Source organism: Neodiprion virginianus, chromosome 5, assembly GCF_021901495.1.
Source record: "Neodiprion virginianus isolate iyNeoVirg1 chromosome 5, iyNeoVirg1.1, whole genome shotgun sequence".
Lineage (NCBI taxonomy): Eukaryota > Metazoa > Arthropoda > Insecta > Hymenoptera > Diprionidae > Neodiprion > Neodiprion virginianus.
Genome location: NC_060881.1, coordinates 33,051,696 through 33,058,315, shown reverse-complemented (window position 1 = coordinate 33,058,315; position 6,620 = coordinate 33,051,696). Strand labels below are relative to the sequence as shown.

The following is a 6,620-nucleotide window of genomic DNA, read 5'->3' as shown; positions in this document are numbered from 1 at the left end:
AGAGAGAGAGAGAGAGAGAGAGAGAGAGAAGAGAGAGAGAGAGAGAGAGAGAGAGAGAAGAGAGGAGTGTTTCAACCCATGAGATGCGTACAGAATCCTGGAGGACAGAAAAATACCGGCGCACTTCTTACCCCCTCGGTCTTTCTCTTTTAATTTCTCCCTCTTTCTCTCGTCGTGCATCGCAGCGGATCGGAATATAATTTTAAAACGCTTATTTATCTATTTCTTATGCAACGAGTCTGGGTACTCTGGCATTACCAACCCCCTTGTTGCACAACCACCGACATTATTCTTCCTGATGTACGCCTAGGCACAACGTTTTACTAGCGTGGAAGATGGACCTGCGAGAAGGCAGAGCTGAAGATGTTGTATAGATTTGTTTTTTTTTTTCTTTTTTTACCGTAGAAGAAGAATAATTCATCGTCAATTAGGAACGAATCCTTATAGGTACTCGATGTTTCCTCTTCTCTTCGCGATCTTGATCCTCTTTACAAGCATTGAATCATTCAATCCGTATAATGTAAATGTAACTTTGCAATTAAATAATTAGTTTTTATGCAACACCTGCATGGAAAGTCCATTTTTATGCACCATTTACAAGCACCGAAAGTAGTCTTTTATACACGTGTGCGGGAAAAACTTTCGCGCATTGCTAGCGGTGTGAGAAAAAGACGGTCACGCTTTTATCCACAGTTGCGCATTTTGCAAACAGCTGCACTAGCGCCACCGACGGAATAGTTTGTCACTCTTTGCCGTGCTCGGCATCGTCACTGAACAGACATCGTGCCGTGGTTTCGTGTAAATATAATCGCGTATGTCGGACTTCCCATTACAGGTGTAGCAAAAAATAGAGTTCGATACACGCGCGAAAGTTGGCAATGCCTATCTCGCGTTAATGCGCCACACTCGCCCTTCAACTCGTCTCCGGGCTCGTGCTACGCCTTCACGCTTGTGCGGGCATTGCTACCTTCGCGCACTAGTATAGAAAAACACTATTACTGCATGTTACAGAGAATGGGGCCGTCTGAAACCATTGAACAATAACACGAGGTAGAAGCTATAGTAACGATACATTTTTAGGAAAAACGTATAAAAACGATACTGTTTTGAAACCTAAGAAAGACTTTGAAGGAGTCCAGACACGCATCGTTGCAACAACGTCACCAACATCAACCCTTGAACAAAAATGGAAGCCTGCAACATGTTGTCACGATGCGTTTCGAAGGATCGGATCAAATCCAGGTCAATAATTTCGAACCTTTGACTGAGATGGTGGAGGAGAAAAAATCGTTAAACAGAGAACGTTTGACAAGGACGTAAAAAATTCTATTTTCGAGAAAAGAATTGACCCACCCATATATTGTTCAGGTCAGAGAACGAAAGGCAGAGTGAATCTGTTTGAGCGAAATCCCATTAAACACAGGGAAAACGAGGACGGGGAAATCCAGCAAGCAATCTTGTCAGTACCACGTCTCATGAAACCCTCCCATGGTGTGTGTAGACATGACGGTATACACACGTCACTGTTCTTTGCACAAGGGGATGGATGAAGGTATATTACAGATACACCTTGTTTACATGATGTACAACGTACAACGTATTTACAAACGAGCACTGAACGTGTTTCTTCTATTGTGCCCGATGTGATTCAGACCTACGCGCCGAGGCACAATTGACCTGGACTGATTTTGATTCCAGAAAAGAAGAGGGATTGAAGTGTTTCGCGAAAATTTCAACTTCTCGGACTGCTCAGAATAGAAATTCACACGATTTTAAGCCTCGACGTGTTCCAAATGAAATAGAGACGGTTCAATTAGCTGGGATAAGCGATTGAATTGATCATTTTGTGTCTGCTTTGCATAGGTTGATACAATTATATCAATAGGTTGGATAGTTATCACGAAACGTCAAAAATATCTTCACACTCTCAGACGTGAACTCTGATCATTCGATTATCACTTTTACTTGAGATCTATCAAGTATGAATGGGGACATTTGATTTAAAGCCTGCGGTTCGAGAGGACCAGGACAGCTACTTTCAAAAATTTCACACGGTCCGAAACCGATTTATCAGTCCCTTCAAGATTTTTGAGTAGCAGAAAAAGATCGAAATAACAAGCGAGGTTTACTCAGTCGGCTAACCCTATCTATCCGAGTCTCTAAATACCCCATCACCATTGACGGTTAGAGGGAGTAGCCTCAGGGATCTATAGTAGTAGTAGTGTAGTAGTAGTAATAGTAGTAGTAGTAGTAGGATAGTAGTTATTTAAAATGGAAAGACTCGCGGAAACACTCTGCGCCTGGGGCTGACTTGTCTTCTGGTGGTAGTTGCTGACTTTGCAGAGACACCGCAAGCTCAGCAGCTAAACTTCCACGGGGTGAGGACCAGAGGTAGGGAGAAAGAGGAGAAGGACTCGGAGGACTCGGAGGAGGAGGAGGAGGAGGAGGAGGAGGAGGAGGAGGATGTAAAGCAAAGTGACCATGATACAGTTAGACTTGCGGAAACTAATATCGCTGTCGTTTTATATATATATATATATATATATATATATATATATATAGAATCACGATCAGGGTTAAGTTTGCTGATAAACCGAGACTAGACGAGTCGTCGTTTATTGTCCGTTAATTCTCTCCATCCGACCCCCCCCCCCCCCCCCCCCCCCCCCCTAGAGTAAAACTTTTTCTCACTAGGTTCTTTCCCTCGCTGTACCAACTCTTGTTTTCGATGTTCTATACTTTTCCTACCGCTTCGTGATTTCTGCCGAACAAGGGAACGAAAATAAACCAGTTTGCAAGGTGCTTGAGGTACGAAGTGTAACGGTACGAAAATTGCAATTTTTGAGACCATAATATCGTTCAACTCAAAGAAAAAGTGTGTCCCGGACGCGGAAGGCTGAGGGAGTGATATTAACTGACTGATCTTCATCCCCTCCCCCCGAAATGTTTCATCTTCATAACACGTTATATGTATTATACATATCCATATACGTATATAAGGCGAAGCAGAGGAGGAAGAGACTTGAGGTTCCTGAGCCCCTTAGAGGCGGGTGTGTGGCTATATTCGAAATTCAAAAATCTGTACAAAATCCGTTGACGGAGGCGCGTATTATGTGCATATATGTATATATGTCTATGTATATATATATATATATATATATATATATATATGTATAAAGAGAGAGAAAGAGAGAGAGAGAGAGACGTAGAGCGAACGGTGAAATAAAATTCCGCCTTAAGGCTCTCGGGTAGACGTGTAAGAAAAATACGAGAAAAAATAGAATCGTTGACAAAAAAAAAATAAATAAAAAATAAAAATAAATAAATAAGTAAAAGTAAAAAAATAGGAAAACAAAGGACGGGAAGAACGAGACAAAAGTAAATAAACAAAAACACACCGCGAGTGAAACGACTACGGGATGTAACAACGGAGTGTGTAGTGTAAGGTGGGCATATATACCTTATACCTAACCACCTATACCCTATCCTATCCTACCTACTTTGCTCTTCTCTCTTAAGAGGATAAGACTGCTTAAGATCTAAACGACCGTTCACCGAAATATCCGACCGGCGCTCTCGGGCTCTCCGAAACGCATTTACGCACACGTGTATGTATGCACAAAGGTAGAGGAGTGAATGTGTGACGTGTGTGTATATATATATATACATAAATATACGTCCAGATAAAGAAAATAAACGTCGTCGGTCGGTCGGTCCGTTAATGTTTACTGTCGGTTAAACCCTTATATTCAAAAATACTGGGTGTTTTTCAACACGGGGTTTGAAAGTCGCCGTTTAGATTCATCGAACGTAAATCGTCGTTACTCTTGAGAGCACAGATTATACTTTTACCATTTCAACAGGTATCCACATTACACACATCGATCCAGGCACTAAACTTCCGCCGTCGAGAGAGATTACAAGACTGTTCGTTTTTCTTTCTTCGCCGTACGGTATCCTTTGACATCGTTTTTTTTTTCTTTTCTTTTTTATCCCTTCGATTCACCGTACGTCTAATATTTATTACAACTATAGTATACTTGGATGGTCAAATTTTAAAACCGCAAAATCGAGTATTCCAATTTTTCTCGTCGAAATAAAAGAAGAAGCGACTACCGCGATGAGTGATCAAAAATCGTACAAAAGCAGCTTTTCTCTGTCGTTAACGAGTTCGCAGAGATTAAAAATAAAACAAAAATAGAAAAAAACGTGATACGGTTGTATTTCAGCGTTTTTACGATAGTTCGTGGAATATATCTCAGAGGGAGAAGAATGATCGTTTCCGTTTCAGATGTATAAATCGAATTGGTGTGTGTACTTACTTTTTGGAAAGTGACCAGGAAGTCGGTATATCCGCACTTTAGTATTAAGCACTCTGTAGAACAATCACGTGTTTTTTTAATTAGGTATGATATTATTATTATTATTATTATTATTATTGATACTTTTCAATTTATCGCGTTTAATATTTCAATCGCGTAATCGCACGTTTTCTTCTTTCTTTTTTTTTCAAATTTATATTCAAACTTTTGCCTCCTTCTCTTTTATTTTATTTTCCTTACTTTTCTTTTTATCACTTATCACCTGAAACGCTTCGCGTTTATCCCGTGAGATCGAACCTCTGCAGCAGCTGCAGGGTGGGTTTTAAAAATTTACCCACCGTTTATCCCACGCCACACGAAGACCGATGAATATCCGCACGTGCTGCTTTCGTTGCGTGCCACGTGAATAAAAATAAAATAAATAAAAACCAATTTCCCGACTGATACTCGCTCGAGGATTATATATATATATATATATATATATGTATATATAACTATAGTTTTATATATACGTATATGTATATATATTTATATTCGTACAATGTATATACGTCTCTACGAAAATATCTGCATGTATAAATATTGCAGAGAGAGAGATAGATGGAGAGAGCGAAAGAGAGAGAAAGAGAGAGAGAGTTTTTCTCCGATGCGTATAAATGATAACGGATGGAAATTTGTATTCCGAAATAAACGAACTGCAGGCTGCTATACAAGCTTCGTTGAAATCGTTTTTGAATAAGCTTGCATGTGTTTTACCAAATTTCGTATATGGATATCTATACCGGAATGTAATATTCCGTTTTTCACAGTCCCTCGGGAAAGTTTCAAGACGTGAAATTGTGGAAAAAAAATTATAACAGCGCAGCGTTTTTCCACAGCTAATTTGAAAAATGAAAGGTTCAATTCTGTGCGTTCGTAATTTTTTTTTTTTTCTTTTCTTTCTCTTACCTCGATGATTTCACCGAGGTTTGCAGAGCTTTTTTTGATTAATTGCGTTTTTAGTCAGAAGCACAAGATTCGTTACACGCTTATATACCGTTTTTTCGTACTTATACCTACGTCCACGAGTTTTAAACGGTGATTATTAAGCGGCAGCGTGAACTTGTGATAACGTCGAATCGGTCACAAAACGATTTTGGTTGCAACACATTCACACAAACACTAAGTCCCGTAGGCATTCAGGGCGATGTTTATCGTATTACCGAAGTGGCCAAACTACCTGTATGCTTGATAAACATACAAGAAACACGCGCGCACACACACACGTATATATTTCGGTGTATAATAATGTATACGGTTTATAGGGTCACACAATTGGGATTATCATTTGAACAACACTTTTATTATCGTATATTATATAAACTATTAGATTATATTATACGTTATTTTATACCATATGTATACAATATTACGTTAAAGTTGTGTGTTTAGAATTATACGTATGTGGGTGTTTATTATTCAAACTTCACAGTGTAACAACGTTGTTTTGGTTTTCTTTCTTCTCGTTCTCTTTCTCTTCTAATCACGTTTCGTTTTTTTTTTTTTTTTTTTTTTAATCCTTATTTTTGTTTTTCACGATATCTCCAACCACACTAATTCCGTTCCTCCGGGATCTGCAGCGATTGAAGATTCCAGGTTTACCGTGCAGCCGGATGTATTCGTTATAGTACGAGACGTTGTACAGGCCGACTCAACGGGTCCCGAACATTAACAATCATCAGGACCTATCGACGAGAGAGAGGAAGAGAGTAGAGATAAAAAAACAAACAAACTCTTCTTTAAATAAGGGTACACAAAAAGCAAAACTAACTTGGGCAGCCTTGGAGCTCGCAGCGAGAGAAATATGAACACAGATTCTGCACTCGTGTATAATATTATTAACCGTAAAACTTATGCCACACGATTTTTATTACGGAATGATATAATTATTATATAATCATTATCCCCGCGGTGTAGTTAAAGTTTCTCCGGAAAAACGTTTATTTGCCACAGAGACGATCGGCGAAGATTTTTCCTCCTTCGCTTCCCGACGACGTTTTCCTTCCGTCTTGCGATGATTTTCCTTTGTTTTTCTTTTACTTCCGATTTAAAAACAGCAACAACAACAGCAACAACAAGAAGAACAACTATATAACAATCACACAAAGTAATACGATTTATTATATTGTATTATATTATATTATATTATATTATGTACTGAACAGAAGAAAATATCGGTGTGTAGAAAATAATCGTAAAAACGTACGTGAAACGTACCGTGTGAGGGATTATTGTAGAGGAGAAAAACAAAAAGTATTC

General features: G+C 39.0%; 1 protein-coding gene across 1 annotated transcript in view; it reads right to left on the bottom strand.

The window, feature by feature from the left end:
* Window positions 1–6,001, bottom strand: part of LOC124304626 (ephrin-A5) — a 440,201-nt gene extending 434,200 nt beyond the window's left edge. The window contains exons 1-3 of the mRNA XM_046763106.1: window positions 5,271–6,001; window positions 4,563–4,704; window positions 4,323–4,375 (exon numbers count right to left, since the gene is read on the bottom strand). The gene's annotated coding sequence lies outside the window, so the exon portion shown is untranslated. The remainder of the gene's footprint in view (window positions 1–4,322; window positions 4,376–4,562; window positions 4,705–5,270) is intronic.
* Between the last annotated feature and the right edge of the window lie 619 nt (window positions 6,002–6,620).